This window comes from Plectrocnemia conspersa, unplaced genomic scaffold (genome assembly GCF_051122295.1).
Source record: "Plectrocnemia conspersa isolate PC_06_02 unplaced genomic scaffold, ASM5112229v1 ptg000003l, whole genome shotgun sequence".
Classification (NCBI taxonomy): Eukaryota; Metazoa; Arthropoda; class Insecta; order Trichoptera; family Polycentropodidae; genus Plectrocnemia; species Plectrocnemia conspersa.
The window spans coordinates 8,783,668-8,810,528 of record NW_028277167.1 but is presented as its reverse complement, the minus strand read 5'-3'; the positions used below and the strand labels follow the sequence as shown (position 1 = coordinate 8,810,528).

Sequence of the window (26,861 nt, the reverse complement as noted above, 5' to 3'; positions counted from 1 at the left end):
TCTAGATGTCACATCTTAAAGTTTGCAAAGCACCTCGTACATTCCCATTGCAAGTTTTCCAATAGATCCTTGCAGTTTTCCGCTCGTTAAGAGTGGGAGGAGGCTTATTAAAAAATTCCCCCGTCTCGGTTCAGGATCTCGTGGCGGCTTTTGTTACCTCCTTTATTTTCCAGCAGCTCGCATTCTCCGAGCCACAATGGGCACAATGGGCCAGCGATGGCACAGGGGTGGTTTCCAACGCTGCCTGCCTACCCTCGGCGGTTGCACTTAGTGGGTGCGTTTCAATCGGACCACCCCTAGCCCACACATTGTTGCATTGTGGTTTCTAAAAAAAATACTTCGTGGGCTCGCTTGAATTGTGTCAATATAACAGTTGAGAAACGTTTTCTCGTTATCATTCACAAACTGTGTATTATGTAGGGGCCTTTTAAATTGCAGTGAGGTATTTCTAACCAAATTTTTTCCTGCAATAGAGACGTGCGAATTTCCATATGAAAATTTCACACATGCGAAATATGCCCGAGGTACGGTTGCATGCAAAATAATAAATTTACCTGTGAAATGTTTCCAGTTATATCGTTCCCCTCACGATGTTTTTTTTGTGAATTATATTCAACTGCCAGCATTTATGAACAAATGGGTATTTTAAATACTCCGCTGGTGACATTGAGCAACTGTGTTATGATTAAATTTAATATACATATAATTAAGAATATTCTGAATTCAAGATCGTTTTCTTTGTCACATAATATATGACAAATTGTAGAGTTTTTGTGGATCTATGATTAGTTTGTGGTGTGTTAATTAAATTGTTTTCTAATAATTTTTCATTTAGACACATGTATATCCATTATTTTATCAAATTATTAAATTATCGTGCTGCAATTAGAATCATCCCTTGAATCGTTAAATTTATTTATCCAACGTTCTTTTTTAAAGACAGTAGTTAATTATTTAAGTTTCTTAAAAAATATACGGTGAAGAGAGAAGCGGCAACTTCTGTGATCTTTGGTGGTCTGAAGTTGAGTCGGCCTCCTCTTGGTTGAAAAAATTAGAAGGCTCTTGAATATCTGATACCTTGAGCTCCAATGTGGATGTTTAGGTGTAGATTCTATTAATGTCAGAGAAAAAAGAAGATGTCCTCAAGCAAACTGTTTGAAGTGAACTGAGAAGTGGAAGTTATTCATGGTTTTTATATCAGTGGTAGATTTTGTTGCGGGCCCCTTTTTTGACGAAATGAATTTTCGTTGGCTGCTAAGGTAGATCAGACACTGTGGATTTTTGGATAAACCCAAATGCACGGGTTATCTCATTAAACGTATATTATTTATTGATTTTTTAATCATATATTCTATATTAATCAAATTTATAAAAAAATATTATTGACTATTTTTACCCGATGACAAAATGCAAAATATCTAAAATTTGAGCCCCTGTACTTTTCGAAAAGGTTAAAAAAAATCCGACAGTTTTATAATTTACTGCCATTACTGTTCCGTCGTTAAAAGTGAATACTGCCATTCCGGAATATAATAAACGCGCCTATATTATTTGCTTTTCTGAATTTTGCATAGTTATTTTATGTAGATATTATTAATGGATTATAAATATTGAACTTATACTCAAATAGAAAATGTGCTATTGTTATTAATGGCAAATTAATAACAAATACATAGTTGAGATTCCGTTTTAAACCTCTTTGTCATTAACCCTATAATCGACAGTAGGTATATCCTATTTTATTATTGTATTATTTTATTTTATATTTTTTTTAAAAAGCATATAATGATTATTCTAAAATATCCACAATGACATATATTTTGGACTAATTTATCTTTTTTAATTGTTGTAATTATTAAATTTCCTTAAATAATATTTACAAGATGTTCCCATTAAAAAAATATATTCCTTTAGATAACTTTGTAACTGAAGTTTAGATAAATTTATACTATATAGAACATAAAAATAGCGTTCCTATGAATTCTGATAATTTCAGATCCGATGCACTACGTTTGTCGTCAAGGTCGCGATAATCTAATTTTGATAACGTTATTGGTATTATGAATAAAGAGTTAATTGCTAATTTAAATTATTTGGTATTATATGTTATGTGTTTGCAATATTTGCTTTCCTGATTAAAATCTGAGCTGCCTTGCTGCTATTTATATAGAGCAACTCTCGTTTCACTCATTTCCCAAGTGCATAAACTATCCAGTGGAAAATTCACGTTTCATTACTAAGTATACACTAGTTTCATATTTTATTTAGCAGCGTGTATCGTATTATGTGCTGTACGCTGAGACTATAAAATATAGTAGCTTTGCTGTTATAATATCATTCATCCTGGAGACTTGTGATTATTGTTTTCTAACACGCTATATGTAATAGAATACTATTGAATAACTATGTATGGTATATAAAATAACAGAGGCGCATTATTAACAGTAGAAATGACACGGATTTGCTCTAACCATAGGTAGCCTCGGGATAGAATGGCATAACAGCGAAGCTATTCAGCATCGAGTGCATTGGTACAAGGATTAAATTATGCCACCTAAAGCTATGGGGATGAAAGCCATTTAAGCAGATTGGAAAATAGGGAGATAAAAACGAGCACAATCGCGGTCTAAGATGCAGGCGAAGGGTCTTCAAAAAATCCAATAAAGACTAATGACTATTGGTTTTTGGTGGGATTATATTTAAATTTTCGATAATGCTCTTTGGTGAGTTGATGATTTAGTGGGTGCTCTAAATTGTAATGTAGGAAAATTCAGGGATGTAATAATAATAGAACGAGGTGATTAATCATTAATGAACACGTCAGTAGTATTGTAGATATAATGAATTATTTTGAAACAGACAGTAGTATTTTGGTACCATAAAAGAGATATATTTAGATTTGTAATAAAGTATGTTATTTTAGTTATATTATAATACTTTAACAATCAACTAAAATTTATCTATGTGTATTACTGACGAACAATATAATTTATTTATAAAGCTTAATTTTATTTTAAATACTACATGTTAAAAAATAAATTATATTTTAATAGAAATATTAAAATTAAGCACAAATACACTTCAGTACAATCATATTTCAACCCATATTGTATATTAAAAAAATACTAAATCTCTCGCTTACCAAAGATAATATTTCGTTCAATGGTTTAAAAATATTAAATTTGAAACGTACTGCCATTGCGGCACAAGACCCTTTATTGGCGCGTTAAAAATATATAAAAAATAAATAGAACCATATTTCATAGCGCATTTCTCACATCCCAATTAGCTCCAACTTCGTAATCGTATTGCTGTATGATACAATTTCTGGCGAAACTCTCTCCTCCTTATCGTATTTTCGCCCCCGCTGGCGCGGGCCACTTAGGCACGGGGGCGCCAAAATTAAGTTTCGAAACATCCCCCGCGCCGTCATCCACTTTTAACAGGCAAAATGGTGTATACACCCCTAACGTGATGTTTACGGAAAAGCCTCCGCGGGAAACGTTTTCACGGAACGCAGTAAAACCGTAGCGTCCTCAAATATCGGGGATAGAACCCCTTATAGGCTATACAAACACACACAAACAACAAAATATGTATATATGTTATGCTTATAATATATAATATGTTTATGGTATAAATACAAAGCTCGGCAATAATTTATTTTATAACAAAATACGCTGAAAGCGCGCTATTCGTGCTTCAGAGCTTTAAGCTCGCCGTGATGAAAAAAACGTACATTTTTATGAATCGCTTCTGCAAATATCAGAATGCTTTGTATTTAATTGTATCCTCAAATATTTGATAATTTAAATTGTACGTGTATAAGCCGCTTTATATTTACAATATTTGCTTACATGTGTGGCTTGTATTTTTTTTATTTACGATAGTTAGCTTTATCTTTTTAAAAATTCAATTAATGTTGAGACTATTCTAACAAAATACAACCTGAAAAATATTATCAAATCGACGTTTATACAAACAGAATAGTAAGCAATATAATTCTACTTTACATATTACCATTTCATTCCAAAAATCGCGATGAGAAATTATTACATTATGTAGGAAACATTTTTAGAATGTCATAATGTTTATTTTCATCACCGTAACTTTGTATATGTATGGTTACAGGTAAAAGTATTATGATTAATGCTCATGGGAGAGATGCTTCTGCCTTATTTTTTCAACAGCAAAAAAAGGAGATTTTTTTATGGTCCTCGGTGCGCCAACAAACGAAGTGGCTTTCGCTCGTTTGCGTCGTAATTTAAGACGAAAAGTCGAATCGTAAAGAGGAGAGAAGGTATGCGCGTTATGCAGGTACGATCTGCTTCGGGGTGTAATCGAGTAGACGGCGTAATTACACAAGGAGGGCGAAGAAGTCTCTTCATTTTTTCTCTTTCTGCAAAAGCTGAAGTTCTGCAAAAAGAAGCAATCTCATTCTTCTTGTAAATAGAGAACAAAATACAGGTTTAATTAATTCATTTTCACTGCTGCTGCATAGTGATTCTACAAAATATATATAGCTTTGATTTTGCATAGTCTGTATGCATACTAAATGCGCTTCATTGGTATGCGTCACGTGAGCTTTTCACGCGAGCTTTCATATGGGGCGGCTCGCGAAAGCTCTCGAGGCGCTTTAGCCCTTCTCGAGCGCACTTGTGCACAATTAGGAGCGCTTTGTAGGCCCAGCGAACCTGTTGCCCTAGCCAGGGGAAAGAAGTCCAAAGGGTTAGGTCACCTGTGTGTATTATTTCAAAGTTGGATTTAATTTGGGAAGCGCTGCTCCATTCGCCTGAAACTCGTTAAAAGGCATGCGACTGAATCACACGAGCTTTCCAGGACCTCTCGAAAAGCTTGCGATAATTATTCACGGATGCGCAATTACTGGAGGGCTCTACCGTTTTAATTGTTTAAGAGACATTGGATTATAGGGCACGATGACTTTTACATAAAAATATATATTGTATATGCTTTATACAATCACAAAAAAGTATTAATTAACTAAAATTATGAATAAGCTACAAATATTTTTTAAAAATCATCTTACCACAAAATAAAGTTGTATTTAAAATATGACTAATTTCATAAGTTATATTCAGAACTGAAACTTATAAAATTTACAATAATAAGTAAAACGTCATATGTAGTACAATTTTTATTTTTTATATTATATTGCATAAAGGAACGAAACTAATCATAATACGTCAGAATAATGTAATATCTGTCACTCCATCACGTAAATTTTCATATTTTTTAGAGGAATCAAGGCACAGAATAGATATTATCTATACGTACAACTGGAGAGCATGTCTTTTTCGTGAGATAAGCTCTTTAATAGCATTCCAAAGACTAAACAGTGAATTTGACTCATAGGTCCTTGAGAACGACTGTGTTGAATGAATTTTGTTTTTATTTTTTTATTGAGGCGAAAATTTGGAATTCGGTCGTTTAGATGACTCATAGAAATTTCGATTGAGTCATCCCTTATCTTGTCAACTGGACCATTAATTTTTTTTTTCTATGTGACACATTTCATATGTCTACCTAAATATCAAATAGTTCTACTTATAATAGCAAATTTAAATTTGTTTGTTTTACTAAGAGCTCCGCTAAAAACTGACTATTATTATCAAATAAAAATTAGTTTTTCTTATGAATTAATTTTAAAATATATACAGTGAAATATCAGTATAGCGAAGCTTACGGGACCGAAGAAAAAAACAATGAATTTTAGAGGGAAAAAAACATTAAATTCATTTGTGATTAAGAACACAAATCTGATTTAAAACTTGTCTTCTATAAAACCCATTGATTCTTAGTCACTTTTATTTTTAATTTTAAGTTCCTTAAGATCAAGAATTTAATGATTTAAATTGTCAGTATTATCGAATTTTAAAGGCTATAATATATTCTAAATAGCACTTTGATAATATTTCGTGTAAAAAAGTATAAAATATATTCTAAATAGCACATTGATAATATTTCGTGCACAATTTCTGCAGCGGGGAACCTAAAAGCGCAATTTCATATGTGACAACCCAATATATATTATTTTTAAACATTTTTTTCTTATTAACCACGACTTCTAGATAATCACAACGGTCAACTATGTTTGCTAATGAGCTCATTGTGAAAAGGGGCATGTTGGCAGACGCTTTTGTCTGTCCACACTTCCTGTTTCCCATTAATCACGTACTATCTTCTCTCTTCTCTCTAGTCCCTCGGCTCATTTTACAAAAGCCTCCGGCGTATTACTACGTGATAAACGCAAAGCCTTTGTATATTTTTAATCACCGGCTAATATATACACGCTTAATATTAATTAACCGCCTGTTTATATGCCGACTTTATCGCACACCATTTTTCACACTTTTTTAAGCACCAAGCTCAAATATTTTACTATGTAATAACGTAATCTTGGTTCCTAATTAAATTAATGTATTCAGCTCGTTATATAAACAAATATTTTAAGCGGAAAATTATATTGAAATATAACGTTTAAGTATGCCGTTTATTTAATCGCGGTATACCGAACAATGCCTACGTAACATGCTACACATTCTAAAATATAAATATTATTTTTCTTTCAGATACTCCAGATTTATTCATGTTTTAATAACACCCAAAAAGGTAAGGAATTACAAATTATATGATGTTATTAAATATACGCTATGTTCCATTGTACTACTTCCTCCCTAACCCAATAGCCTGGAAATAATCGGTTATCTAGTTGCACCCACTCGCTAAACACCCTTCCATTAATTCCACTAGGATATTAAACATGATATTATTATATACATATATATACAGAATGAACAAAAAATACGTATCACCCACTCAATTACATCTTAAAGTTAAGCAAGGGTTCAAGATACAGTTAATTAATCTTTTCTTAACGACACCATGACCCTTTCGCAACTCTCCGATGTAATTAAATACCCTTACAACTATCTTAAGCCTAAGTATTATAGTTATAAATAGTGACTTCTTCGATCAAATATTGATTATCTAAATGAATAAACTTTATTTCGTGTTTATCTTAATATATATTTCAATACATTAGTTAAATATAATATGTATTGTGCTTTCAATTGCTTTCCATTGCCATTAATAGTACCTACTCTTATGTCACTATAATATGTTACTAAACACACTTTACGACTGCAACGACCCCGAGATTGGGTTAAGTCTGTGTTTCGCAATTACGCTTTTTCCCTGCACTTTCCGTCCCTTTACGTATAATGGAAAAGTCCTATTAAGTTATCCGAGAGCGGATTACTGACTCAGCCGCAAGCTCATAATCCTAGTTAATTAAATCAGATTTGCGCTCGTTCTTCATATTAAACTTCATCTATTCCATAAAGACGATTTTATTAAACATGTGTGCATATGATAAAATTTATTTAGTTAAAAATATGTGAGTGTACTTGTGACGCATTTATCTCGCTTTTTCGCCTTCGTATTAGTGTCGCTTAAACAGGGGAGGTATCCGAGTGCTTTTTGTTATTATGTGGATATACTCCTGAGGGGGTATGTGTGTATAAGCACAATCAGAAATGAGACACGTGAAGAATTAACAAATTACAAGCAGCGTTAACCTTCCCCCACTGGTATAGTGGCACGTGCGACTTTACCTAATAAAGAAATGTTATTCCATTCAACTCTATTGAGTTTCTCAAACGAGATTTTAAATCTAAAGCTTATTTATTTTTAAATTTATCATTTGTAAATTTTGAGTTATAAGTTACTGTTTCATTAGTAATACAGTTATTTTTATCTTTATTTAATGATTTTTTTACTTATCTCAAAGTTCAAATGTACTCTTAATTACTGATTGTTCTTATAAATACTGACCAATAATTTCGTTATTTTATTTACGTATTATTTATTTTAATTATTGCAATTTAAAATGACCCTTAAAACATGGTCAAACGAATCTTTTAAATTGTTTAATGAAATAATAATTCTTCTCAGGTTGTTTATAGCTTACTCATTACAATATATTCTGTGGTGAAATATTACACTATCAATTGAAACTTTTCCAGCCGCGACCGTAAAAAATCTCCGCTAGATATCTAACTTTTTTTTTATGCTTCGCATAAAATTAAGTTTGAGCATCCCATTCGACGAGTTTACCTTCTGGTATGATGGTTGAACCACCCCTCGTTTGCTCAGTTGTTCCGATTCATTTCTTTCCTGTGCCTCATTGTGTACGAATGAATGACCAAAATCGTCATTCGCCTCCGACACGAAACGGAGCTTTCGGTGAGCTTTTTCTAGCGCAGCTGACGCGCATTGCATGATAATGCGTCGTAAATGAATATTGTTATACTTATTTCGTTTATTAAATATTGTATTTATGTATATTGAATGGAATTGCATCCTTATCGCTTACATCGTAACGAAGGCGTTACTTTTCATTATGTTCGTTTATCGCCCGACTATGATGACTAATGCATTGAAGCGCAGTAGAAAAGTTTGGTCGTTCACAGCACTATTACATAAAAAATATTAAAGCATAAAAATAATATAGTTATGTACTGCTACTATATAATATACAATTGATATAAAAGTTAGCCAAAAATATTTGCTTTTATATATTTATATTAAAATTATTCAGAAAATATATAGTATATTAAATAATTAATTGATACAAAAAAATCACTTTAAAATGTTTCTCTACAACAATTGTTCATCAAACGATTAAGAAAAGGAGACTCAATTTGAAATCCAGAAGCTCTTAGTACTGATTTACTTTTATCGCTCAATTCGTGTAAAACCCATACATATTGCCTCCAAGCCTTCCCAATATTATGAATGTGTCTATGCACTGCAAAGTTTCTCGTCTAATATATAGATAGTTTGTGTAGGACTAGCTTCAAAATCTGCAACCAGGACATAACCGTCTATATTTGTCAATCTCCAACATCCAAGACTATTCTTGATATCACATTTTGTAAACTATCTTTGCTATTTACGAATATATAATATAATGAATCATCTACTAGTTCACAAGTGGTTTTAGTGGCTGTAATTGCCGATTTTTTCCTAATTCATATAACATGTTGGTCAAAATTATTCTATCGTAAAACTTTGGAGCCCATTTTGTATTAAATATAGAAGTACACCAACATATATATTACAAAAAAACCGACTCAATGATTAACGTCCCAAGCATGACTGACTTAAAACTTAAATTAAAAAACTTCGAATTACCTGATACAAGGCCTGTAAAAGTAGTTACATATATATTACATATATTACTATACAATTGAATTATTAGTTATGTGTATTTTAAATAAAATTTGTATTGCTGGTTTTGTAGGTTCGATATTTATTTAATACTTATGAACGATTTTCAACTTTTACAACCTTGGTAAATAAATATACATGACGACCTCAAAACATCTCGAGCGTTTAATATCCTGTTTTGCTACAAATTTTTGCATTGATTATTTTATAAAAAAAGTTACTCTCATCTCGCATACGAATATTTATATTCCAAACACTTTCTGAATATTACTAGCGAAGACTTTTTTGTTCTTTTGGTTCTTTGTGTATGAATGACAAAAGCCTTAAACGCATTGAACGCGGTGGGGCCAAAATGCGTTCGGACACTCCCATGGGATGAAAGTGAACAGAAAACATACCCAAGAATAGACTTTCTGGGAGGGGGTTGATAAAACATGTACAGCATGTCTCAAAAATATAATTTTACTTAAAATTGCTCACGTATGATGACTCACGTCCTTGTAACGTGACTAATGAAATATTACCAGAATCTGTATCCATTCTTCTAGATTTATATTAATCATTTTATTATATATTTATATAATACATACGCCTGTGAAAGGCATCCCTCGCGCCCACCATAACGGACAAATTTATCGGAGTTACAGTCTGAAATATTTTATTTCCGCCAAACAAATCAAGCTGGGCTCGCCCTAACCGGCCGAAAGTGCATATACAGGGGGGCCGATAGTACATGTCTAAAGGCACGGCTAGAAAATGGGAAAATACGTGCTGCGAACGCAAAATAACGAAAACGTTTTATATAAATAGTAACGGAACCCCACTGCCCCAACAAGGGTTTGATTTTTTATGATATTTTAATATAGAATGGAATTCAAGTTAATTAAGTGTTTATTTTCTGTAATGTGATTTCAACTATACGATAATTATGGTTATGGGTACTTTAACGACGCATAGTATTGAAAGGTAATGGGTATTAAACTATTAATTAAGTTAATGCACTCGCTCGATTTTACAACACCATTTGCAATTTAATTTAATGGCGAAATTTAGTCATGCATAAAAGTACAATAAATGACTAAGAACTGTAATGATAAAAAATATTTATATAAAGATCTATATATATTTATATAAACATCTATAAATTACCACAAAAATATTTATATAAACATCTATAAATTACCACATATATAGAGAAGTGTAAATAGGCGATAGAGTTGGAAGTCAGAGAGTTTTCGCTGGCGTGTCGAGTTGTTTTATTGCCGGGTATGATTTAAGTGGAGCAGCTGGGATCTGTCGTGATGTACTCTCGTTGCTGTCTCTGCTACTGTGACTCCGTGGCGTCTTACGTCTCTCCCCTAATGTGATAAATTACATATTTTTAATGCTGGTTCGAATCAGTTCTAGCGAATCATATTTGCGAGTCAATTGCTACGCTTTTATGGACACACTATCGAAATATGTTCAACTGTCTAGATGACGGTAATTAAAGAGTCAAAAGAACAATAGTAATATACGCAATATAAAATCGCGTCCTTTTCAAACAAAGAGTAGTGTTTTCTGTGATATTTATGAGTAATTAATGTTTCGGGACAAATATTCTATTAGGTGCTTCGTGCAATATTTCAAATAATAACGCTTTCTTTCATTGAGATCTCCTTTCGATTGTTTGTGTTATCTACATCTTATAACAAATTGTACAGGCGGTTGAAACTTCTACAATACTATTTTATTTCAATTAAATACAGATGTTGGCTCAATGCGTTACAACAGGGCTAACATAATTAACAATTATTAAATTGAAATCAAAGTCTGTGAGATAGTAAAATTTAATTTATTAATTTAAAGCTGTAATTATAGCTTTAAATAAATATATGTCACTATGCACGACCTACATCGATTTTATTATTTATCCATTCCAATATTAGTCCATAAGATCAGGAAAATTTAGGAAAACCTAATAAATAATAACGGATCGGAATTATAATTATATTAAATCTTCAATTCCATTCTCTAATATATTATAAAAATAAAAAAATGCAGTGTTTCATATATGTACGTGATTTTAACTACTAATTTATAATATGTAAAAAGAATACTTTTAAATGTCCTATGTCGTATTTTTACAATAAAGTTCAATTGAATACAGAAAGTCTTAATTAATTGTAATTACTGATGGTATTATATATTCTTACAAAATATTTAATTGAATACATTTTTTAAGAAGTTTAATTATGAAAAATTGTCAAGAGGCTTACTTTTTTTGTAAATTTAATTTAAAATACATTTAGTTAAACGTCTTATTAATACCGAGAATTGTATTTAAATAATATAAGCAATATATAATATTAAAGTCTTTATTAAAAATAAATTAAATACGCTTTCTAAGTATTTTGTTAACATATTGAAAAATTAAATCGAGCACATTGTCAAAAAACTAATGACTTATTAATTGTGTTTATTTTCGAGAATTATTTCTAAAATTTAAATTGAAATTTTTACGAACATTTTTAAATTTTTTACAGCTGCTTTTTGAAAATATGCATTATATTATATAAGTATTTAAATGTCAAAAAATTGTTAATGATTTTTACAACTACTCTAATCTGCCTTATCTTTCCTAAGAACTATATTAAAAATCATATAATAAGATGCCACTTCCCGTGGGAATCGGCAGATTGCAAAAATGTATGGGACCTTTTCACAGAATTACGGCATAAAATTAGCTTGTCGGCGAACCTTCTCGATTTTGTAAGATTTATTTGTTTTTAAATATCAAAAATGTAAAGTAGCAACTGCTGTTATCGGCAATTTTCTTCATGATTTGGATGTAAATATAGGAGCCTTTAAATTCTTTATGTCGACGCTTTTTAATCAATCGAAGTAGATCGATCCGTTGTATTTTTTCGATTATTTGCGTCCATTATAACAAATCATCTTACTTTAACAATTATCCAGTTCTCTGTTCATAAATAATATAAGGATATCTACAATAATATACTCTTTTATTATATTCACACAATATAATATATTACTTAAATTTCTTGGGAAAAATGTGAAGTGAAATATTCTTATTTCTCGAGAAATAGAAAATATCGAGAAACCAAACCGCCTACGGGTCGCTATTATTGTTTTTTTATTGGCGTATTTATGGTATTTATGAATTTAATCTACATATATAAAATTCCAAATATATAAGAGCTTATAAATTTCCAAATGTCTACTTTTTAAAACCTCATGTTTGTATTTTATATATTATAAACTAATTATTTAAAAATAGAAACTTAGAAACTGTAAGTACATGTAATTATCTTCAGCTAAGACTAATCATTCTTATAATTTTTATTTTATTTCATATATAGATGAATATGTATTATCAATTTAAAACAACTCATTCTGTCAAATAAAAAGTTGAGCTTTCTTCAATTTGTTAGTTGAGTTGTTCAATATTAGAATAAAATACAATTTAACACGCAATTTTTTAAATTTTACATAATACAATTGATTTAAAAAGTCGGAACAATATAGTAGTTAACGAAGAAATCTGCGCTCGTTTAAATGATTCATTAGGCCATTAAACCGCCATTAATTGAAAGCGCTAGAGCGGCACAAAACCCTTTAGTAAAAACTTGATAATTTACATATCACATAATATATTATCTTACAATATATTTTAATTGGACATCGACATAGCTTTCGTACATAATGCACCTCTTTCACATTCGTGTCTCGTTCTTGGGATAAACGGCACGGCAAATCGGAACCGAGTTCCCAACGACGAAGACCAGGATATCCCACGGGAAGTATAACCACTTTTCACAGGGTGTTTAGGAAGCTCTACGTCTGCGCTAAGAGAAACTTTCTGATGCAAAGTATACAGCAAGAGCGCTAACGACTTGCAACTGTGTACACAAACTAAAAATGTGATTTTTAAATTTTTTAAAACGTTAAAATAGAGCTTTTGTGGATATGTGGTTGTGTATAGCTTAGAATTGCCAAACGGAAAAATTGAAAATACCGTACAAGGGTGCTTCCCATTGTCGCGCACCCCATCCCACAAGATACGGCATACCGTGACTCACTCATAATCCAGAAAACATCCCTTGAATATGTCCTGTGCGAAACTTTTCGATTGTGTATTTTTCGGGATTATGAATCGTAACGTCAAAATTATGTTGAGGGTTGTAAGTCTGCAACTACAACAAATTTACATATGTAATCATAAACAACCCTAAATTATTTTGTGAGAACTTAACTGACTATATATACAGATACGAATATTTAAAAAATGTAATTTTTTTAAAGTATGCTTCCTATAAACATATATGTCGTTATCAATCACTGGGGCAAATTCCATGAGAATACTAATTAATTAATTTTATCTTAATCTCCTGAAAATAAATTTAATAACATTATAATGTTTTTTAAATATTTTTTCTAAAATTATTTTTAATGCTTCATAAAATGTCTTATATCTAATATATTTTCTGAACGAAGACATTGTAAAAAATACGTAGAAAAAAGTATTTTATCTTTTATTATATTTTAATTTATCATATCTCTAATATTATAATAATATTCTCTAAACAGCGACATTTTAAAGAATACATATAAAAAAAAAATCCTGTAGAATTTTCTCTAAATAATTCATAATTCATTCTCTTTGATAAACCTATTCATTAAAAGCTCAAATTTTAGAATCCGTTCTCATTAAAATAATATTAAGTGTGCTATTTTTTCACCACTTTTTCCCTTAAATATTATACACATTTACTTTTATAATTTACATTTTTAGAATTATTTTAATGTGCTGAGAGTGCAAAAGGTTTAAAAACGCAGTTTCGTAATCACCCCCTGAATTTGGGCAACGACCAGACTGCTTGGCCAGACGATGAGTCACGTGACACCCCGTCCCACCCTTACCGACCACCCCACGCCAACCGCCCACTCACCCCATCGCCGTCAATGATAGCAAGCCTCGAGCTGAGTAATGTCGGCTGGGGAAGCAGCTGAGAATAAGGAAGTAGGGAAAGTTCTTTCGCGCCCCCCGCCGTAGACTCAGCCCCCGTGGCTTGCATCCTTGCACCGTATCGTATATAAGAAGAAGAAAAACGTATCCATGGCAACGATAGATCTGGACGATTCGATCCCCCGCTATATAATATATATAGTAGGCGGCCCACCTGGTCGATTTGATGGTTATAAAGGATAGAAGGCAGGTATGGCGATGAAGTTCGACTGAGATACAATCTATTCCGGTGGAAGCGACGGATGCAATGGATAATATGATATACTTGTATAATTGTTATAGATATTGCTATATCCGATTCTCTATAGATTTTAACCCATGGCTTTATTTATGTGTTTTTTGCATTCCACGCAAAGAAAATATGTAAAATAAAATATGATTAATTTATGAATGAGATAATCTTACTTAGATTGGCGTGTTTTTTAAATGAAAAATGCATCTAAAACCACCTTTGCTCGCCTAATAGAAAATAAAAGTACAAGGAAGACGCAGTGTTTATGAAATGTAAATAAAATAAATAAAAAATAAGAGAAATGGTACTGCGTCTGGCGTCTAGACGAATCAATTTATTTACCTTTCACAAACTTTACGCGTTGTAGCTATTTATGGGATATATACATACATAAGTCTTATTCACTTCAATTGATATTATTAATTACGTATTTTTCTAAATAATTGCTTTCATAAAAAGCCCATATTTGACTACGTGACTGTTTTATTTTAGTATTATATATTTATTAAGTTACGGTTAACTTTCGCTGCTTCGCCCCTTCTTTTGAGCAAAATATTTTTTTGCTGCGGTGAAAAAAAAACTTTTGAATATGTCGAAAATTGAATGAAAAGGCTGAAAGTTTTCGCGTTACGGTCAATTAATTTCGTCTTTATTGTCTTTATGCGTGATTTTCATTTTAAGGAACAAAAATTCGTATGTTGCTCAGACAAACGTATTGGTTTTGCTTACATACGTTTCATATTCGCCAGTCGCATGTTGAACGTAATATTTACATGAATATTCATTAGTAATCATCTTATATTGCGTATATGGCAAACGTATGTTTTTGCACATATTTTCATATACATATAAAACTAGCAACATTAAATATGTAGTGATTACATTGAACATAGAAGCAAAATAATTGTATATTTTAATAATAAAAATATATACACTAAATATGCATAGTTAAATGTAGTTATGAACCATAATTTGATTTTCATATAGACATTAATAAATATATTTAATATCATATCAAGTCTTAGACTACTTTTAAATGTACAAAGTTTTGCCTTTTATTACATATTAATACTAAATTAATTTAGCAATAATATATCCATATGCATTGTTTAATATTGCTACAGTTATTTCAAAAGAGCTTTTTCTATTGTGTTTATATTAAACTGGCGCATTTATAAGTAGCCTATATAACCTTTAGAGATATTTTAAACTCAACCGTATACTATACATTATTTCATTATTATGCACTGTAAATTAAAACTCAATAAAATCATGTCATTAGTTTACAAGTATGTTATGTTCGGTGACCGGATTATTGCGCACACGAAAATTTTGAACATAGGTGATTATTAAAAATATATTTTAACTGCTTAATATTAGTAAATTACTAATATAATTTTTAAATCACAATATTTTTACATAAAAATCATATTAGCATATGTTTATACACACAGACATTATTTTTAATACATATTTACGTACTCTTAAATATACATATTTATGTATATTAAATTTGTAAAATCAGAATTTTTGTTGTTTAAAATTTTTGCTGTACGCAATTTTCGCATTTATAATTTAAAAGTCGTTCTAACGACCATTTCCATCAAACTTAAAGTGAGCAAATAATTGTGTTTATAATTGTAAATATTTCACATCTGTCCCGAAACTTTATTCACACATACTACTCTTTGTTTGGAAAACGTACATGACTATTGTTATTTTACTCTTTGGTAACCGATCGTCTGGATAGCCTTTTGAACCATTTATGTGCGTCAAAGAAGTGACGCAATGGGTTCGCATGTTTGCGAACCTCGACTGTGTTGAACCAGCATTATAAAATATTTGAAAAATGCGAGGGGAAATTACAGCCGTCAATAATACAACTCGATATCTTAATACATATATTTATATAATAAAATACTAGCTTTTTTCCGTTTATTTTGCTAAAAAGTCAAGCCCCTTTGCCCTCAAAATATAAAAGTAGTGGACTTAACGTGATTCGAAACTCAAAAATACATACTTGCAATTAAATTTATGATTTTTAATAGATGTGTATTTATATTTCTGGAATTTAAAAGAAATTATATTTTATAATACAATAAACTCAAGTGAGAATTAAAATTTATTAGATCATAAAAATAACGTTAAACGAATTCTAAAATATGCTTCTGTGGGGTTCAATCCACAACAACCCTCCAAGAATTTAGTTTTACCATTAACGATTATGGCAAACTGTTATGCCAGTTAACCACTCTCTTGGCTATGTTCCAAATTGCACACACACAAGAATTTTCATAAAACTGTGACTCACTATATTCCCGCAAAAAAATAAAATAATATGACGTCACCTATCAATATATGATAACACAGCTAATCAATTATTCAGCGTCTCCTCCCTTTCTCTCCACCTTCGACAACAAATTCCCATTAATGCCGACATTGACACAAGTCGATAGTCCCACCCCACTATCCTTAAACACATCCCTGGATAATGCATCCCAGCTTTGCAAACAAAGGCTGAAATTATACCAATTCAACGAATCTACTTTCACAAAGGAGCCGGACTCTGTTGAAATTAATACTTGCATAAAAAATATATTGAACATAACTGCAATACCAAAACCGGATTCGGTAAAAAGTGTAAAAATGGCGCAGTTATTAACAATATGGCGAGAAGCGAGTTAAAGCGATGACGTCAATGTGCCGTATCGATTAAATTTTAATGTTATATCTATACAGTGCGTTTTCAGTTAGTGTATTGTATATAGGCTTAATTTGGAACGTTGGTGCGAAAATTAATACGCGACACAGTAATGTATCCTGATTACGTTGTTACTAAATCATAGTTACTGTTGTCTCTTGTCGCCCAGCCATGATTGGCCAATTTGTATTTGAGGCATTATAAAGCATTGTTTGACAAAATGAGGCTTATTTTGATTATTTAATTAATTTACTAATGAGTGGCAATAGCGTCAGAATATAATGACAATATCTTTTTGGGGAAAATCTGGGAAATCCTAATCTGTGATGAATCATATAATAATAACTAATCCTTCAGACATAATAGAAATTTAAATTTAAACACAAAGTTTATATAGGATTCAAACCCAGGTCTTACATGTAATAGTCATTGACTATATCTATATTACTGGTAATTGCTTGTAATAGTTCATTCGTCAACATTACTTCCCTTACTTTTTAATTGAAGCTTCAGATGGTCAAAAAACTCGATACTTTAGTGCCGCAATCAATTGAGAGTGTCACATATTTTATTGTGGTCCTTCGAGGAAGCTTAGACGAATAGGAGATGAGGCTAAATGAGAGACTAAAACTATTAGGGTCTAACTCTATCTACAAAATCATCCCATTTGAGGATAAAAATAAAAAAATATATAAAGACTATTCAAAGCCTTCTCATTCAACGCGAGATCATTAGTGTTTTTCTAATTAAGTTTATCTAATTACCTGAGTATTGTAGTAGTACTGACAGCTTTCTTATAGTTATTGAGTATTGTTTGAAGTACTGACAACTTCCCAATGAGCACATGTATTCGACGTTTTAATAATCTGTAAAAATATCATTTTATTTCATCGCAGTTTGTGGTCTAGTAATTATTGTTAATAGTATAATTATCTTATTATATTTTTAAAAGATAATAAACATAAATGCCTATATGTATATACAGTACATCGATTTTTTAAGGAGTAACACACTAGCGTTTTATAATTCCTTACAATTTTTTAGTGTTGCAGTATTATTTTGTCACATTTTTTCTATCGGGGCAATAAATTTTGTTAACAGCGTTTTTATACAGCTTATCCAACACCCTAAACTACTACATTTACACTTTCGATACACATTTTATGGTTCAATCCTATACATTTTATATGCATTACATTTTTATAGTATTATAGTATATAAAGAGCCAATCTTACTTACTAATATTGTGATCTTTGACATTCGAAGACAGACTGACCTTTTGAACCGAGGGGATCTCTTTGACTTACAAACTTAATTTAAAACGGTCTATCTGGATATAACGTATCATCAGATCACTTTTATTCCATACTTTATTTAAAATCTTCTATTAATTGCTAATTAAAAATCTATTCATATGCGTAATGGCTATAAAGCTCGGGGATTAATAATAAACGTTTCGCGTATGTGGCGTTACTAATGGGACATTAATTGGCCGTATACAATCGGGATACGGTTTTACATTCGAGTACCTTTCGCACCCCCGAATTCGAGCTTTAATGGGGTAAAATGGCGTGATGAACCAAAAACGAAATAGTTCTGCGGGCACGATATTGTGTACAAATCGTGGTGTATCGATCGTGTAAACACGAAACCCATCAACTAATTGGATACGATGGCGATTGTATTCTTTCCTTCGCTAAAGGGGAAATAGAGCAGAAGAGAAATGTAAAAAATAATAATAAAAATATACAAGTCAAAGCTCTTGGGCGAACAATGTTTCTCTTCGACGCTTTCACGCTTTTTGACTTTCTCTTATTTCTTATTATAACTTTGTGCTAAAGACGTATTATATGGAAATGAAAATAAATAATACTTTTGTGTATTATTGTATTCGTTGGGTATTTTTTGTAGTCTTGTCGAAGCAGCTGGACAAGTGATTTCAATTCTTAAAGCCACTCGACAGGTAATGTCTAATGGTGTTAAGGTAGTGTTTTAAAATTGGATCGTCTGGTATTTTTTATAAATCTAAAGATAATGGCTACGTTTTATAATTCTTCATGTTTTGTTAAAATCGAATCTACTGTATTTTTTTTCAACAGACTAATATAATATATAATAAATATATTTATATTACATTGGCTCATTAGTACCGATCATTAACAACAAAAAATCTTCAATCAATACACCTATCCCTTGACGCCCATTATACTTCCATGTACAGGATGTCGCCGCAATCGTTCATCCATTTCAATCTATCATTTATGCATGGGTTGGGACCAAGGTAACTGGATAATTTCCATTCCGAACGATGATTTTCTCCTGTGTCCAATCCAAACGATCACATCCCATTTGATAAATCTATGTCAGAGAATCGATCGCTGGGTGTCATTGAACACCTTTGAGAACAAATTGGCTGTATAAATTCACGTGGGAGGCTTTAATGCGGCAAAGGTAAAAAGCAGAAGGTGAAAATAGGGGTGGGTTTTCTCACCCTGATTCGGGTGGACGAAAAGTGCTCAAATGGCGCTTTTCAGATTGGATTTATGGCGCGTTTCTGTTGTTTTCTCTGTGTAATGTTAATGATTGTAATTTCGTAGTATGTAGTAGTCTTTAATAGTATTGCAGTAATATAACTCAATTATACAACGCAATTTTAAATGTCACACTGTATATAATAAACATATATTTATTATATATACAATTTCATATTTTAAAAATAATTGACATGTGATTAAATCTGTAAGAATGCAATAAATAATAATGTGACTTAACTGAGTGTAAAGTTAGGTTTAAATCGTGAAAATAAAATATATGTATACCCTATAATTTAATGTTTGATAAATTATAATATATTAAATACACAAATAATAATCATAATAATATGAGTGGCAAATTCTAAATTAACTTGTAACATATATGCAAAATACAATTTTTCGATTTTGCTACTAATCTACTACAAAACAATATTGTATTGCATATAATTAGAGTGAAAAAATTAATGGTCACCTTTGACAATATTGTTCTATACTTGGTGTTTTTATTGCCAATTGAAAGTTGACATGGCGGTTCTTAGACATTATTTTATCAACTTTGATAGATTTTTTACACGTATAAAAAATCCGATAATCTAAGTATATAAAAAATATAGGTATTGTAAAATTATAAATGCTTAATTACGTCAATTCTGGAAAATGTGTATTTTTTTCATCGTCTCAGCAAGTGCATAATGGCGAGCCTCCAACTAAACACGTGCGCGCTACATTTTTTTGTTCTATTCATAAAAAGAAATATCAAGGACATTTAAAAATTAGAAGCTTGTAAATTAAATACTTTTTCACCTTTATTTTTAATTAATTCTTATATTTTGTCTGGGATCGTCAAATACAGTTTTTTAAATATTTTAAGATCGATTTTTTTTCCGACACTTTCATATGTTTTTTCACCATAGCTAAATTTTTTGATCGGTTTTTCTTAATTGTTGTTTTATGACTGCCTATAAATTTTCAATTGGGTTCAGGTCGGGGCTATTTTCTGGCTATGTTAATAATGTGATTCCCATTAACTCTTTAAATTGCGTAATTTATAGATAGTGGATTAATTTAGTGAAAGTTTGAATATAAAATCTATTATTGGACTCACAGAACGAGTTCGATGGCATAGCGCAGAATCGTCTTGCAAAATGGGTTCAGCATTATGTTGGGAAAGTTCTTCAATGGTTGGAATAAAGTCGTTTTATACAACCAATTTATATATTTTTGAATTCATGCACCCTCAAATCATAACATAATGTGAGTGCTTGATGAATCGATTAATGCATAAGGGATGAAATCTTTCGCTTTTTCTATGGCGTACAGTCGCTTACTATCTACCCCAAACAGATCAAATTTGGATTCGTCGTAGACAGCCACTCTTCTCCAATCTTCGACGGTGCAATGGCAATGAGCTTTTGCTCATTCAAGACGATTATTTTTTACTTTCTCAATAAATAGTTTTTTTTTGCTGGATTTCGCGCTTTCAAACCAGTTTCAACGAAACTGACTGTCCATCTCTAAATATTCGAGTTTGAAGTAGATTGCAATTTTGTTTGTATTTTAGCAGCAGTTTTGAATCGATAGGTTTTGTGATTTGCTCTAAAAATACTAATGATATGGGAAATAATGCATTTAAAAAAGCCTCATGACATATTTTAACAATATATATTTAGTAATACAACAATAATTTAAAAAAATATTTGTGATCTATATAAATTCTCAAAATATTAATTTTAAAATAAAAAGTGGCACATTTATAAGTAATCGAAAATATGAATGGCTTTCAGTGAAATTATCTAACTGTACCTTAGTGTTTAAATAACGTGAAAATTCCACTCTTCTCGCACTAATTCGATACATTTGTGTGAAGATCTTACACCTCTAAAATATCAAGTGAAGATCTTACACCTCTAAAATATCATTTTATATAAATAAAAACTCCATTGTCACTTAAGAAAAACATTAAAAAATGTATAAATTCAAATAAAGTACGTAGAAGAACTAATAAAATTGGAGTTTAATATAAATTTAGAAGTAATTAAAAAACACTTTTCCCTTCCTAAAAAAATTACAATTATAGATTTTCACCTATATATTCTATATGTTTTACTTGATAAATGACTGTTTGACATAAACATTTATATTTTAATATAAAAAATTGTTGGCTTATATATTCAATATATGTAATTATCTATGTAAACTAAAATTGGTAAAACATATCATATGTAATTCTAAATACAAAACTCAACATAAAAAATATGTTTTCCAAATATAATAATTTTATTTATAAATAATAACACCTTGAAAATTATCTTATTTATCAAAAAAATGTGTACTATTTTTTACGACAAATCCCACCACGATTTTGATTATCTCGTTGTAATTTTGCTCACGCCAAATTAAATTTCGCTTTCATTCTGAAACACCCACAAGAAACCCGTCGTTTGCTCATATCACTCCATTAAAACTCAACACATCATCACAAAAGTAGGTGTACGATTCAAATTGACACACTACACTACAATTTTAATACGTGGGCATAGAAAAAATACATACACACACCCATTTCCTCATTGGCTCAAATGATACACGACACGAACATCACGCTAACAACGGATCAATCGGTTAAAAACATTTTTATGCTATATATATACATTTTATACATTAGATTACATAAATTCAGTATTGTTTGAAATATTTAAATACGCAATTTGCATGCGATTAGCATAAAAATCAGATCGGAAATATTTTACGGTAAAATTTCAAGCGAGAGATGAAAGACGCTCGTTACAATTGTATGTATAGGTAAAGTGATTAGTATAATTTGGAAATTTCATTATAAAAGGGTCCAAGTTGAGGGTTGATCATTTGACGAGTGAATCGAGTTAGCTAGTTATTTTTGTTTTGTGCAAAACTAAATTTAACCAACCTGTTCGAGGTCTTGTACCTCGTTTGCATACATGCATATATTACGCTCCTTTGAACCAATCGTTTGATGGTTTTATTTTAAATTAAATGAATATTTATTTAGTTATAGAATGTGTCTTTAGTTATAAGGTATATTAAATTATGTATGTATTAAAGTCAAGCAGCAATTGTTACATGTAATTGGGTTGATTCACAGTGCGTCGAGATTAATATGATCATCTCACATTTGATCATAAGTCACAACAGTTAATTAATATCAATATATACGTTAATTTGTAAGACGTATGTGTGATGTAATAGTCTTTACTATTAGAATAAGTATATATTGTATGCCTAAAATTAACTAATCGATTTCATCTTTTCTGTTCCTTATTTCATTCATATAATTATGAAAAGATCTTTGTATTTTATTATCAGTTTTTCCTTACACACAATTATTTTATATTTTAAAGCTAATTAAATTTTAATTAGGACTGTTATTTTATATCAATACAAAGGTGCACGTTCAATAAATTAATTAGTTTATCTACCTTCCCTATTTTTAATAATTTTATATGTAGTCAATTATAATTTTTAACATATTATATGTAAAAAGTATACATGCAAAAAGTTCTAGTGCTTATATTCAAAAAAAATATTACGGTTATAATTCTTTATATAGTATAAATATAAGACTAGTGTATTTATATGTAAATCTGTTCTTAAACTGAAGCATTTTAGTTGTTTCAGCATTTTGATGGATTACCATATATTTAAAATTTACCTTATCGCTTTGTTTCGTATAATTTATATTTTTTATCTCATATTTTTGAAGTTATATGGCTAAATAATGGTGTTTTTTTTTTGCGTATATGTATATCCTAATCTACTTACTTAATTCATTATCAATGTATACTCCAAAGTACCTAATCATATTAACTAATTCTATTTCGCACCCATCCATCATCATTTTCGTATCTACCTCATTAAACCCTTTATAGTTCATAACATAAATTTAGTTTTGCTTATATACACTTTTATTATAAACGATTTTAGTTGATGATTAAATTCATAATTAAGTTCATAATAAACTTCACACTTTGCACTACATCAATTATTTTCTTAACATTTAAAATCTTGACATCTTATTTTTTAAATATTTCTTATCAATTGTTATAAATGTGCTTTAAATATAAATTAAATAATTTATATCTCCGTTGAGTATTTCTCTAGAAATCTTTATTGCACTTGTGTAGTACTACTCCGCTGTTTTAAATAAAATTTCTTACTATATTTTCAACAATTGGTAGCATATTTATTTCTCTCTCCAAAATGATCTTACAAGTAGGGAAAGCCTCATTCCATGGATGCAGTGTAAATTTGCAGTCTTATGAGGCCTTGATGTGGATACCTCAAATGAGGCGGAGACTTCGATGGGGACGGCCGGTCAAAGACGAGCGCTTGGCGAATCGCAATAAGGCTTGAGGCCTACAATTGTGGTCCGATAATCTAAGTATATAAAGAAATTCTGGTGTCAGGCCGAGTAAAAAGGAAGCAACCCATTTGTCGCGGTTCAAACGACAAATGGAGGGAGTATCTCGAAAGTACTTTGAAGTGTATTAAAAGCCAACGATTTTCAATTTTTAGTAAAGTCTTATTGCGCTTTCTTTCTTCTTTTAAAACGCGGTTTTTAAGTATTTCCGAGAAATGTTGACCTGTTTCACGAACGGTAGATTTAGTTTAGTAAAGTACGCTCGGGATAAGGATGCCGGTTTGTTATTGTGTGCGTGTACATGTATATGAGAGGGAGAAGCGATGTAGCGTGTACTTCGTTGTCTCGCTTTCTCTTTTAAGGACAGTCGCTGATTCGTCAACGCTGGTATTCGTCATTAAAGTGCAGTGTGGCACAGAAGTTCGATCTTCTCTAGTGATGTATTTTAAATAATTTTGTGCTGATATTGGTTTAACCCAAATATGCCCACTGTCTTATGGGTAGGTCATTAAACTCGTGTCACTGTTTTTTATTTATAAATGAAATTTTAAGAGAACAAAATTTTTTGGGCATATCTGGGATAATTGATATCAAGGCTTCAAATATACACTGTAAGTTATTCGTTCTCTTACCCGTGGATTAAAATATTTTAATTATTTTTCCATTAATCCGTACGTTGTTGGTTCTTTTACACTATTCTCTGTAAGGCTTAAAAAAGTTATTATTCTTATCGTTGCGCCAATGATAATTTTTTAATTTATTTAATGGATTATAATGATTTAATAGAGTCGTCGCGCCATTAAACAATCTGCCAATAATATCTTTCCCCATTTTATATATTTTTGCTTTTGAAGAATAGCTAAAGACTTCATTGTTTTTTTGACTAGTGAAAGATTTTGAATTTTGCAAATATTTAATTAATGACATCAATGTCTGGTTTCTGTGATTATATAATATATTTTTAATTATCCGTTGAAATTTTCATCTTAGCTCAGATGTATGTATGGTAAATAAACATATATTTTCTTTTAAAATAAAAAAATTAAACATTCTGAGCGAAATTGTTTTGAGTCACACAGTCACACAATAACAAACCGGAATCCTTATCCCGAGCGTACTCTAGCCACATTTAGTCAATCTGTAACCTGTTGTGATGCAGTGTCATCAGAAGTAATTAGGTTATAATTAAAATGAATAAGATTATTGTTATTCTAATGCTATAATATATTGAATTGTTGCATATTTATTTGATAACTAGTTGCTAAATATGTAGTTGACGATTTTTAACTACAAAATTTCTTATCAAAATATGCTTAATTTACATTAAATGATTTAACAATGAATCTCTTATTCATAAAATACTTTGCTTTTAGAGGATATAAAGTCATCAAAGGCTTTTATAATAACACTGATTACTGAATTTTATATTTCTGTTTATGTTTATAAATGTTATAATCTGTTGTTGCTAAATCAAGGGATTATAAAATCTTATTGTATTATGGTAGAATTTTTAAACATTTTCATCCTAAAAAAGCTGCAATATTTTATTCAGCTAAAAAAATGGATCGTGGACAAAAAATCGACATCCAATGTACTGAGAGGCAAAGCATATGTGTGTGGGGTATATCCCATTGCCTTCGTTATGGGGTGGCATTCCCGCAATTCCACTTCTTTGAGTGATAGCCCATAAGATGGGAATTCGCTAGAGGCGAGAGGTTTATTCGATATGAGGAAGAATGCCGAAGATTGTCCAATTAATTTCGCACAGGGATGCAAAAACAGAATAATCGCCGAGACGGCGGAACTTCTGAGGTCCGACCGTGGGAAGTTTGCGGGCGAAATCCTGCACCGACGACGAATTCAATTCCAACAATGCTCTCAGACAAATAAAAGAGAGGGCTTATAAGAGCGAAAGCAATTATTGAATTCGCCTTCGCCGTGGCATAGTACTTGCTGTTCGGTCGGGTCTGGATAACAATCAATAAGCACGAGTTTCCATTTGCATTTTGATTTTTTTTGCACTAAAAATAAATCTCGGCCTACAAGTAAACATACTAAATAAATAAGATTTATATATCAGATAAATCCACTAATTTATATGTATTTGTAAAATAATCAAACCAATTTTAAATTAGTAGAAACAACTTATTAAGCACATTTTTCATATCCATTTGATCTAGTGAATAATAGAAATTGTGGCAATGTGAAAAAAAATAAGCTGCGAGTAGTTTTATATCTTGACATGATAGGTCAATATGGGTCTGAATATGATTTCTAATCATTGTTTATTATATGTATTATATAATGAGTAAATATTGCCAGCTCAGATATCATTGATTGATAAAACAAACAGGCTTATATACTGAACTAAGAAAATTTTGCAAACTCAAATTGTGGCAAATTTCATATACTACATGGGTTTGTAAAAGGTATATGTACGCGCGAAAATAACCATTAAATTGAATATATTACAGGAGGCTTACCGTATAATAGTTGAACCGAATTGCGGTCATATGCAAACATTGTTGTTCTCACTAGAGACAAATTCAAATGAGGCAATTTCCTCCGGCACGTTAGCCGCAAGGTCTAACTATTGTTTAAATGGCCGCAATTAGGACCAGGTCTGTTAAACCTGCAAATATTTGAGACCCGAGTGTTCGCCGTTAATTGCGTTTGATGGGATGACGGATGGACGCCGCATGTTGGCTATTCTTTTT

The 26,861-nt window shown here is 30.8% G+C and overlaps 1 protein-coding gene and 1 long non-coding RNA gene across 6 annotated transcripts in view; one reads left to right on the top strand and one right to left on the bottom strand.

Annotated features, from left to right (window-relative positions):
• The window catches only part of LOC148236541 (uncharacterized), an 82,464-nt gene extending 60,749 nt beyond the window's left edge, over positions 1-21,715 (bottom strand). The window contains exon 1 of the long non-coding RNA XR_015809118.1: positions 20,475-21,715. This is a non-coding gene — a long non-coding RNA (uncharacterized LOC148236541). The remainder of the gene's footprint in view (positions 1-20,474) is intronic.
• The window catches only part of tinc (transmembrane protein tincar), a 168,619-nt gene that overhangs the window by 100,773 nt on the left and 40,985 nt on the right, over positions 1-26,861 (top strand). For all 5 annotated transcript variants that reach the window (XR_015809116.1, XR_015809117.1, XM_088183063.1 and 2 more), the window contains one exon: positions 6,591-6,630. The gene's annotated coding sequence lies outside the window, so the exon portion shown is untranslated. The remainder of the gene's footprint in view (positions 1-6,590; positions 6,631-26,861) is intronic.